This window comes from Tursiops truncatus, chromosome 6, assembly GCF_011762595.2.
Source record: "Tursiops truncatus isolate mTurTru1 chromosome 6, mTurTru1.mat.Y, whole genome shotgun sequence".
Lineage (NCBI taxonomy): Eukaryota > Metazoa > Chordata > Mammalia > Artiodactyla > Delphinidae > Tursiops > Tursiops truncatus.
In genome coordinates this window covers 85,076,581-85,088,788 of record NC_047039.1, presented here as the reverse complement: position 1 = coordinate 85,088,788, position 12,208 = coordinate 85,076,581, and positions in this window count along the sequence as shown.

Genomic DNA, 12,208 nt, shown 5'->3' with positions numbered 1-12,208 from the left:
CTCTCTCCAGCATAGATGGGAAGGCCCTTATCATGTATTCTTTTTTTTTTTTTTTTTTTTTTTTTGCGGTACGTGGGCCTCTCACTGTTGTGGCCTCTCCTGTTGCGGAGCACAGGCTTCGGACGCGCAGGCCCAGTTGCCATGGCTCACGGGCCTAGCTGCTCCGTGGCACGTGGGATCTTCCCGAACCGGGGCACAAACCCGTGTCCCACTGCATCGGCAGGCGGACTCTCAACCACTGCGCCGCCAGGGAAGCCCTCCCCTTCCCTTTTCATCTGTGAATGAGAAGGACATGCCTTGGGCATCCTAGTCCATTAATAGGGGGACCATAGAAGACCAATTGGATACCATAGCCAACTAGACCCTGTTGCTAGAGAACTCTCCCTTTACGAGCTTTCTCTGCTACTGCCCTCCAACTCAAAGCAACCAAAGAAATTGCCATGGGTTCCCCTTTAAGAATCTGCGTGCCACATTCAGTAGAAGCACTTTTTAAAATATTGAAGTATAGTTGATTTACAATATTGTGTTAGTTAAAGGTGTACACCAAAGTGATTCAGTTATATATATATATATATTTTTTCAGATTATTTTCCATTGTAGGTTATTACAAGATACTGAATAAAGTTCCCTGTGCTACACATTAAATGCTTGCCACTTATCAATTTTATGTACAGTAGTCAGTAGAAACACTTTTAAACTTTCACACACTCAACATCTTTCTGCTAGTAGATGCACATCTTAGGAGATTTTGTTACTGACCCCTTTGAGTCAGGTCCCAACAGGTGTTCTCCGGCCGGCAATTGAACAAGACCAAGGAAAGCTTGAATCTGATCAAAGAATGGAGGGTGTGAGCTTGTGCTCTAGAGCACAGACTCTCCCCCATCTCCACAAGCCATGGACAGAGCTGCTTTACTGCGTTCCCAACAGCGGGGCGGAAGTGGAGTCCTCACCTGTCCCGTGAAGCTGCTCTGCTCATGCTCCACTTCACAGCGCGAGGAGCATCTCTGCACACCACCTGCCGCCGCCATCTTGAATTGAGTGTCGTGCGCAGCTGCTGCACATGGTCCTGAGCTGAAGTGTTGGGCAGCCATTTCTCACTCGGAACTGTGGTCTGAAGTGCTGGGTGTGAGGCCTCTACACGCAGCACCTTATGAGCAAGGGAAACTAGACTAAGCACAAAGGAAAAGAAAAAAAAGGTTAGATTTTATTTAATTACCCAGATTCTATTTTTACTTCCTGGGAATTGTTAATGGGCTTTGCTGATGACAAATCCTGCCTCCATCGCTAGTTCCGCTCCTCATTCTTGAGGGGCGCTGAGAGGCGCAGGTCTGTCTTCTGTAACTGCTTCCTGTTGAATTGGGATGTAGGTATAACCCCGGGGAGAGGAGCAGGACTTTTCCCCAACCACCTTTAGATGTGTTTGATTGTCGCCAGGGCTCAGCCCTAAGCATTTGTACCCCTGAGCAACCCCCTTTTGTCTAACCTTTTAGAGACAAAGAACACCAGACAGTAAGATATATGGCCCAAATATTAGCAAGAGAATAATTGTCACATGTCATATTTTCCTAAGCATGAAGGTATCTAGGTCTTTTGCCTGTAGGCAAAAGTGTGCCCTCATGTGCAGGCTCACTGCCGTGGCCTGAATCTCTCTGGTTACACTTTTGTAGTTTTTTTGAAAGAGAAGCTTCAGGTCAGAGAGGTTCACTCTCAAATAGTCAAGGGGATCTGTTGCCCCAGGTTGTCTCTCGGGAGGTTGGGGCTCAGGGACCCTCTACACTTGAGTGTAATGTCCCCACAGAGTGATTCTCTGCTACTTTAGGAGAGAGTGGGTGTTTAGGATCACCAGGTGGGGTCCATTCCCCTTAGGAGTGAACTGACCTTGCAAGCTACCGGTTTCTCAGGTTTTTAGGTGCACCCAGTCTCCTGGCTTCAGCGGGTAGAGGGCCAATTCGGTGGGTGTGGGCAGCATTTGGTTACCATGTTCCATGACAGCTTTCATGGTTTCTCCTACCTGGAGGGCATACTTGAGTTGTTCCATTTCAAGAGGGTTAAGGTGTCCCTTCTCTCAGTCTTGGGTCTACCATACATGAGTTCAAATGAACTTAACTTTAACTTATCCCTTGGGGCTGACTGCATGCCGAGCAGGGCAATCGGAAGCAACTTAATCCAATTTTCTTAAGTTTCCTAACATAGCTTGGCTAAGGCCCATCTCAAGGTCTGATTGGATCTCTCTACTTTCACTGGTGATTGGGGTCTCCAGGCTGAGTGCAAGATCCATTTTATGCCCAGGGCACTTGTCATCCCCTTTGTCACTTGAGACACAATTGCTGGACCACTATCACTTTGTAGGGATCCTAGGAGCCCAAACCTGGGGATTATTTCTTTTAGTAATGCCTTAGCCACCTCAGCTGTGGTTCCAGTTCTAGCAGAGAATGCTTCTTTCCGCCCGGAAAATGTGTCTTGCTAGCACCAAAAGATAGCTGAAGTTGCCTGGTACTCTTGGCATGACAGTGAAATAAATCTGCCAGTCTTCTCCAGGATATGTCCCTCTGGTCTGAATTGGCCTTATCTAGGGGTCTCTGGGAGGTCTGGTTTTGGGGTTGTTCATTGTGCAGGTGAGGCATGTCTCAACTATCTGCCCGATTGTACTTTTCATGCCAGAAGTTATCATGACCCCAACTAACCAATTATATAAGAATTCCCTTCCATAGTGAGTTTCTTGATGATCCTCCCTGATGGCTTGACAAGCTGCAGTTTGGGGAAAGAAGTATTGCCCATGGTCATTAACTAGCCACCCAGGGCCTCCTAGATCTCTACTGAAGCCCCATTTGGGGGCTGTGTCTAATTCTTCCTTTGTATAGACTGGGGAGTAATTGGATGGATCTGGCCTCTTAGGTATGAGTGGTAATTGCCAAGTTAGTAGTTCTAGGGCCATCCTTTTGGCAGTTGCCTCTGCCTACTGTTTCCCGTTATTACCTCTGCATCCCCTTTTGGTGACCCCTACAGTGAATCACTGTCACTTTTTTAGGAAGCTGCACTGCTCCTAGGAGTCTCAATATGTTTAAGCCATGTTTCACCTGCTTATTCTCCACAATAAGCATAATTCTTTCCTTCCAAATAGCCCCAGGTGCGTGTAGGATGGCATACACATACCAAGAGTCTGTGTAAACTATTTAAAGTCTTCTCTGTCCTGAGCTCTAAGGCTTGGGTGAGGGCTATCAGCTCTGCCTTTTGGACAGAAGTCCCTGGGGGTAGGCTTCTTGCTTCTATGACTTAGGTGTGGGAGGTCACTGCATATCCCCCCAGCCCTTTTCCCTCCCTCATAACACTGCTCCCATCTGTGAACCATTCCTTTTTGGCGTTTGGGAGAGGCTCACTTCCTAGGTCGGGATGAATGGAAAAGATCATCTCTATGATTGCTATACAATCATGCTCCAGGGGCCCCATTTCTGTGCATAGCAGGGTGGAAGCATTTAGTGAGTGACAGATTTTTATGGTAGCCACTGGCTTGTCTAAAAACATAGCCTGAACTTGAATCGACCTTTTGGGAGATAGGTATTTTGTTTCCTTCGAACTTACTAAACCCTGAAACTGGTATGAAGTCCACATGGTGATTGGCTGACCAAATGTTAACTTTTCAACCGCCTTTAGCAAGGCTGTAGTAGCTGCTACTGCCTGTAGGCAAGGAGGCCATCCCTTAACATTTTGATCTAATTGTTTAGAGAAATAAGCAACCACCCGAGTAAGGGGTCCCAGTTTTTGAGCTAATACCCCAAGACCGATTCCCCTTCTCTCATTAATGTAGAGGTCAAAAGGTTTAGCTAAATCTGAAAGGGACGTAAGGGCCTGAAGTAATTGCTCTTTCAATTCTTGAAAGACTCTTTTGCGTTCTGAATTCCATTCAAAAAGATCATCATTCTTTCCTTTCAACTTTTCATGTAGAGGCCTAACTATTAGACCATAGTTAGGGATCCAGAATGCAGCAAAACCTGACCATCCCCAGGAAAAACCCCTAAGCTGTCTTCCAGTTTTAGAAAGAGTGAGGCTTCAAATGGCTTCTTTCCTTCCTGCGTAGGCTTCTCTGACCTTCCGTGAGAAAGAAGCCTAGGTGGGTCACCCTAGTTTGTGATATTTGAGCCTTTTTTGGGGGGCACATTACATCCTTTATTGGCTAGGTGGTTCAGAGTGGTTACAGTATTCTTGTCAGAGGCCTCCTTAGTAGGGCTGGCATTGAGAATGTTGTCTACATACTGGAGGAGGGTAGGGAAGAGATCAAGAAGGTCCTCGGGGAGGGTCAAGAACTGGTATTACCTCAGTGGAGGAGAGCCCACATCCCCTTTGAAGGCCTTTGTTCTGATATAAGGCTATTTAAAAACTGGACATAGGGAATTTCATCCCATTTCTTTTTTTTTTTTTTTTACATTTTTTTGGCCACACCGCATGGCATGCAGAGCTTCCCAGACCAGGGATCAAACCCGTGCCTCCTGCAGTGGAAGCATGGAGGCTTAACCGATGGACCACCAGGGAAGTCCATCCCATTTCTTTTGTCTCTGGCATAGCAGGTGCAACTGTAAAATGGTGTTGTAATATAGGGACCCATTGACGGGCCAACTCTCCCCATCTCCCAGCCAATATTGGGGCCAGGCTGTATTACATTGGAAGATTAAATGTTTTGCGGTCAGGGGGTGATACCCCAAAAACTTCCAGTTCTGTGGGGTACACCCTAACGGGCTATGGTTTAGTATGGTGGATGTTTTGTTCCTTATACCTTAGATGTTCTGTTTTGGATTTGTTTCCAACTACCCACGGTCGGGGGCGGGGGGTTGGGGGGGCGGTTGGAGTGATTTGTTGGCAGACAAATACCACCATATTTGACCCAAATAAGGTTTATGGTTCAGGAAACTTGGAACCAGTACCAAACTGTTCATGGATTCCTCAAAAAACCAAAACAGGAGGTGTCAAATTGGCATGGATTCTGATATAACTGAGGGTCCCCCTTGAATTTATAATGATCCATGCTTGAGATAGTAAGTCCCTCCTCAGTTGGAATATCTCACAGGAGGTAAGACTGCCTCTGGGCCAGAGCAGCTTAGCTGCCTTAGTTCCTGACCGGCTTGGTCTGTTAGGGAGTGGCACGGCTGTCTGAGGCGGGGGTTTCTTTCCTCCTTTCAGCTGAAAAAGGAGGAGTTTTTGGACTTCTGAGTGAGGGCTAAAAGCAGGAGGGATTCCCATGGGGTACTTACCAGACCTCTGGGGCAACTGGCATTCTGTGCTGGTACTGGGAGGAGAGCCCTAGAATCTTGGTCGATAAGGAATCCAAGGTTCACTTCACAAGCAGTTAGGGGAAGAGAGGTTGGGTGGTGGGTGTTTCCTTTCTCACCAGCAGCTCACAGGGCATCCTGATAGTGGGGTTTCTGGTCTTGCAAACAGCTTACAGGAGAAACTGACACTGACCAGAAGAGGTCAAGTCACTGGTCGAGTACCTACCGCAAGACCTTTTCCCACTCGGGCATCCCTGGTGTCCTTTCCTGAATTCGGGTTGAGCATCCGCTTTCTGTTCTGTCAGGTGGTCCTCATTACTGGGCCTTTTACTGGTCTTGCCTCTTGGCACATGGGGCTGACCACTTTCCTTTACCAAACTGAAAGTGACTATGGAGAATGCTACTGTTGACCCCAGGAGGTCAGTGAGGAGGGCAGAAAGCCCTGGTGCAGCCAATATTGCCTAGTATAGGGGTCAAGAGGACAGCACTACAGGTAAGACAGCAGCCAAGACTGCGGTGGTTCCTTCTCATCCACAGGTCCCTTCTGTCCCTGTGTTACCAAACCAAACTTGGGTCCGCTCACTCACATGAAGTAAAGCCAATCTACTGACACCAGATTGTGGTGAAGGAAAGTGCAGCATTTTTTGTAGACACCATACAAGGGGTCCAGGGCAGCCAATACTCAAAACTCCCTGATGGGTTTCAGGTAAGCATTTTTAAAGGCAAGGTGTAGGAGGGAAGTCACAGGGTGTGTGATCAGTTCGTGCAAAATTCTCTGATTGATTGATGGTGAAGTAACAGGGCAGTGTCACAGGGGTTAACATTATCAATCCTCAGGCTCCAGTAGGTCTGGGAGCTATGTGCTCATGGTCATCGAGTAGTTAACTTCCTCCATTCGGTGGAGGTTTTAACATCTGTAAAACAACTCAGGAAATGTGCATCAAATACTGTTATCTAGGTACTTCAGGGAGGAACTAAAGACTGCCATATGGCTGATCAACTGTTTACATTCTTACTATTTCTCCTAGCTCAACTGCTATTTTTGTCACTACATGTTCACATCCTTTCAATCATTAATTCTCCTAAATAGCTCCTATGTTATTGCCTTGTTAGATGCCATCTTACTGCCAAAACAATTAGCAATTATTAAGGTGCCTGGTCATTTAAAGTTTGATATTGATGAAGGTCATGGAAACCATCAGACCTGTGAGGCAGCTAAAAGAGCTGCTCTCCCAAACTCTTCTTGTTTACTTATGATTTCCCCCATTGTGAATGACACTAGAGATTTGAAGGAGGTAATTAGATATGGGAACAGCATGCTACTGCTAAAGAAAAGCAAAAATGGAAAGATGCTAAATGCATCTATAATCCTGAGTCTAAGTTATGGGATAGGCTAGACATCGTCTGGCCCTATCCAATGTCACACAAGAAACAAATAATATTAAAATTGACACATGAAATGATACATTGAGGTACAGACAAAATGTTAGATTGGGGATGACAACAGTTTTGGAACCCTTCTCCCAGAGTTGCCTCTGAGTTATTTCAAAGGTGTCTTGTTTGCCCAAAACATAATCCAGGCAAGCTTGTACACACATCAGTGAGCCATTTCCCTTTACCCAAAGGCTCTTTCAAGTTATGGCAATTAGATTTTACTCAATTACCTCCTTCACAAGGTTGTAACTGTTTTGGTAATGGTTTGTATGTATTCTCATTGGGTGGAAGCTTTTCTTGTCAAAGGGCTAGTGCTCTTGCCATGGCCAAAATTCTATTGGAAAAAATAATTCCCATGTGAAGAATTCCACTGGAATTACCTAGTGATAGAGGAACCCATTTCGCTGGTCAAATTCTTAGTGCAGTCTGTGATACTTGGCCAATTCCACAACATTTCAGTTGTGCTTATCACCCTCTGTTCTGGGTTGGTTGAGAGGACAAATGGTATTATTAAAACACAATGCTAAATATGTAGAAATTTTTAGCCTCTCTAGATCACAATTTCTGCCCATTGTTTTAATGAATTTGATATCTATCTCAAGTATCTATGTGCTACTAAACATAAGGGTGTTGACCCATGTTTCTCATTTAAAGAAGGCTTCTGTCCCCCCAGTGGACAGTGGAACCAACTGGAAATTTTAAACTCAAGTTGACCTGGAATTGAAGAAGATGACATCTGAATGAATAGCTTTACCAAGACTGGACCAGGTCTGTATTTTTTTTTTCAGAACAATTTGTTGATTTGCTATTGCCTTTCTAATTATTCTTCTAGGAGAATTTTCTATATATTATAAACACGTTACCATTTATAACCTGTATTCTTGTATTCTTTCTTATGGACCTCCTTGCACATAGTGAAGGCTTATGCTTGATATTTAATTTAAAGAGCATCTCACAAATGCTTTGGAAAACTGGACATGAAGCATTGTTGGATTGAAGTATTTGGACTGCTGTTTATCTTAATAGGTATTCTAATGGTTTTTGCCTTACTACACACAATAGGAATTCTCAGTTGGTGGTAAAACCCCATGAAATCAGAGGAACTTGCTGCCTTTATGACTGTTTTTTCCTGGTACTCATATACTGGCCAACATACTGAACCACCCCTCTTTAGATTCTCCTTATAATGACTTTTGTTGTTAGGAATAATTTTAACTCTTGGTTTGGCCTTTTATCTTCTCTTGTGACCCTCATTGCTGATAATGATGCTTTACTGCACTCTTTTGTTTCTACCCTGCAGAAACTTTCTGATTTTGCAAATCTTATTGACTGTTGGATTTGTGCTAGAGCAAACCACAGTCATGATGCTCCAGAATTAGTGGATTGACCTCTGTCCTCAGGGGAATGGAAGGCCCTAACAAACAAAAATGTAGGGTTCTGTTTTGGTATCTTTGAAAGCAAGCACTCATCACCTTCCCTCTGGGAGACATGTCCCAGATATTACTACTTTCCATTGGGTTTCCACTGCTCATAAAGGAATACTTCTTACTCGAATCTGGATGTTGACTCATAATACTTCCCTATGTTTTGAAAATATAAATGGTACTGGTAAAACATTATATTACCTTCCATTGCATGTCTGTGCCTATACACTCGTATGATTCAGATGATCCTGAGTTCACTCCTCCTTGGAGTCTACATGACTAAAATGTAACTTCTCACAATGAATCCTTGTGGTAGCGCAATGAAATCTATAACAGAACTGGATATTGGGACACGGAGGTACTCCCCCTTAATAGGACAATGTGGGGAATTTATCACAAATCTGTAAAATGGTGGGAAGTTAATTCCACCTACCTCTTCTCTGGAGACTCCCCAAATCTTAGGCAAAATTTTGATCCATAATAAACTCATTTATTACTCCAGGCATATAGAAATATAAGATGTTCTTACAGCCACTTACACAATTCCAGTCAACCAGATTATCATGTACTCAGTGAAGATGAATTTTTTTGACCATGAAATTTCTTCTTTTGAAACTGATAAAAGAATTTCAGTTCAAGAACCTACTTATTCTTTGTCCCTAGAAGGTTCTGGGCATTTTGTATGTGTAGCACAAATATTTACTCAACTTTTCCTACTAAATGGAAAGCGTGTTGTGGAATCATTGCTCTTGCCCTTGACGTCACTGTTAGAAAGACCCTTCCCTCTACTGCTCACATACCAAACTTAAGGTCTTTCTCATATCGGTTAAAAAGATCTCAGAGAAGCTGAGAAGGTTATAATTTTGAATATATGCCAACTAATAACCCAATTGTAGACAGAAAGGGTTTGGTCATGCTTTTGCCAGGGCCTTCCTCCCTTGGTTTGGGGTAGAAAAAGCAATACACAATTATCCAAAGTTATGACCAACCCCTTCAATGCTTCTGTCTAAGCATTTGAATATCATGAAACTCAAACTGATAGCCTGGCAGAAGCTGTGCTACGAAATAGAAGGGCACTTAATATCTTGACAGTTCAACAGGAGGCACCTGTATATTACTAGGGGAAGAATGTTGCTTTATATCAGTCAGTCTGGCAAAGTAACACAAGAACTAAAGGTAATAAAAGGTAACATCAATCTGCTGGCTGAAATAGGATACACACCAAAACCTGAGGATTATCTAGATCTCTCTAGTTGGTTACCATCAGGAATAGGGTCATGGTTAAGAACAGTATTACAAACTGGATTATTATTGTTTATCTTAATAATATGCATTGTTATATTAACCAAATGCTTGCTAAAAATTATAACCTCTGTTGTAACTTGCTTAACTACCCAGGCTATGTTTGCACAGTTGACTATGTTAGATGTTCTTCATTGAGACAGACTTTATGAATCAGAAGATTTGGAAGAAATTATTGCTAATGCCTTCACAAGACCCTTCCCCCCCCACAACTGAGGAACTAGATGGAACCGGAGCAGGTAATCAAACCACTCTGGCCGTGAGCAACTAATGGTGCTCTGTTGACATTTTGTCAGGAAAAATCATGAGCCAAAGGGGGAAATGTGGAAGGAGTTGTCAGTAATAACTCCACTTTGTACTTTAGGACTCCATTTTGTTAGACTGTGAATTGTGTTTACCCTGCTGGGAAAAAAATTATTTGCTCAGAAAGGAATCCCTAAGAATTGTGCAAAAATGTGCCTTAACTAATAACAAATGAGACATCATTGACAAGCCAATAAATTGTAACAGAAAAAAATATATATACATTCCAATCATATCTCTTGGCAAACAAATTATGTAAAACAAATACACTTTTCCATTTTCCTTTAAAATCCCTTGCTTTTCGTTCCCCAGATGGGACACTGTTCTGGTTACTGCTGGAATCTGTGCTACCGAAATTATGATCCTAAGATTCCTGAAACACAGGTTTCTTTGTTTTATAGCCTGCCTCTTTTTTCTCAGATGACACTAACAAACATTCTCCACTCAACAAAACTTTAGTCAGGCTCTTAAATCTTCTCCTAGGTCCAGCTGTGCATTTCCCCTTTGGGGAGGAGGGGAGGATATTCTGCAGTGCTCATTTGGATATGGAGTTGGCTTGAGACCTCACTGCTCTTTTAAGAAGTGCCTAGATTTTTGGTCATTTCATTCATGATATGTGAATGAAATAAAAGTTACAAATTATGATAGATCACATCTTCAACTACCATTTAAATTAGCATTTATAATATACTTAGTGAATACTTAATGACTTCACAGTAAACACTAAGTTATCTTGCTCAGCTATCACCTAGTTATGTATAGGATCTTTTATTAAACCACTGGGGCCTATGAAATAAATGATTTTTGAGAGGTGAAGCTCAGCAATGATCTCTCTCAATGCATGAAAGCCCTTCACTAGTAATTACAGACACTTTTCAGGTATTTCCTTTATGATTCTCTTCTACTTTTGCACAGTTTTCTCTCCTACATGTTCTGTGCAATATGTTAGAATTAAAGGGTAGAACCAGGAGTTCATAATCATTCATTTGCCATTCATTGTGGGGAAGAATTAAGGGAGGAATACAAGGGATGGGAGTGCTGGGGTGGGAATAGGGATATGCGAGATGATCAAGGACAGCAGGGAGCAAGCCACATGGAAATCTAGAGGAAGAATATTCTAAGCAGGGGGAACAGCAAGTGCAAAGGCCTTAAGGTGAGAGTGTGTTTGATGCATTGGAGGAACAGCAGGGCCTGTGTAGCTAGAGGACAGAAGGGGAGGGTGGTTGGATAGGAAGCCAGACAGGAGCCACCAGCCACATCCTGCAGGATCTTGCTGGCCATTGTAAGAACTGTGGCTTTTGTTATGAGTGAAATATACCCAACTCTGATCTGCCCCTAGAAATTATGTCTGGTGCTCTTCAGGAAAAGCATCAGAATCCATAATAGTACAGCCTGGGCCCTATACACAGAAAGCCAGCCACTGACTAACAAATACTTCAATTTATTAAGTGCTGTGCACGTCATCCAGAAGATGCCTTGGCAAATGAGGTCAGTACTAGGCTAGATGCTGTTACTATGTCCTGAGCCTCTGGATAAAAGTTAGGTACTCCACTCCTCTCTGGCAAAATCTAAAAGTAATGGAAGGAGCAAGAAGCTGCATAGTGTAGGGGAAGAATGGTTTTGGAGACTTGAAGCATCCGTAGACAAAAAGACCTAGATTTAAATCCAAACTCTGCCACTTACTAGCTGTGTAACTTATACAAACTCATAATCCCTCTGAGCCTCAGTTTTCTTCACTCGGAATGAAAATAGTAGCTTCCTTATAAGAGTGTTGTGAGCACTAAAATAATGTGAATTATGTGTTTTGCACAGTGCCAGCAAATAACCACTTCATTATTAAGTATTAAGCTAGGCTGACCAGCTCTGGCACTTGAACAAGATCATTCCTTTGGCCAAACGTCAATTTTTCCATCTGTAAGATGAGTATGACTATCTATCTGCCAAAATTAAGTGTTGAGGGTGCTTTGGACTCAAATGAACCACCAAAGCCACTTCTGGGAGAGACTGACAGGTGAGTGGAAAGAGCCACAGACCTACTTCCCATGCGTGGCTAGGTAATTTGATTAGAGCAAACCTTTCTGTTTGTTTGTTTTTAAATTCTGGCTTTTGGAGTATTGCACTTGGCAAATTACCTTCTCAAATATTTTTTCCTCATTTACAAATTGGGGATGACAGTCTCTAATGTACAGAAGTAAAGTGAGGAATTTTCATACGGTATCTGGCATAATGCGGGGTACAGTGGGGATTAGGGGTGGAAGTGGTGTCCGCTATTATTTTTATTATTGGCAAAAACAAATCTAATGGACCTGAGGACACGGGGAGGCGGAAGGTTTAGCTGGGACGAAGTGAGAGAGTATCGTTGACATATATATACTACCAAGTGGGAAGCAGCCGCATAGCACAGGGAGATCAGCTCGGTGCTTTGTGACCACCTAAAGGGGTGGGATAGGGAGGGTGGGAGGGAGACGCCGAGGGAGGAGATAT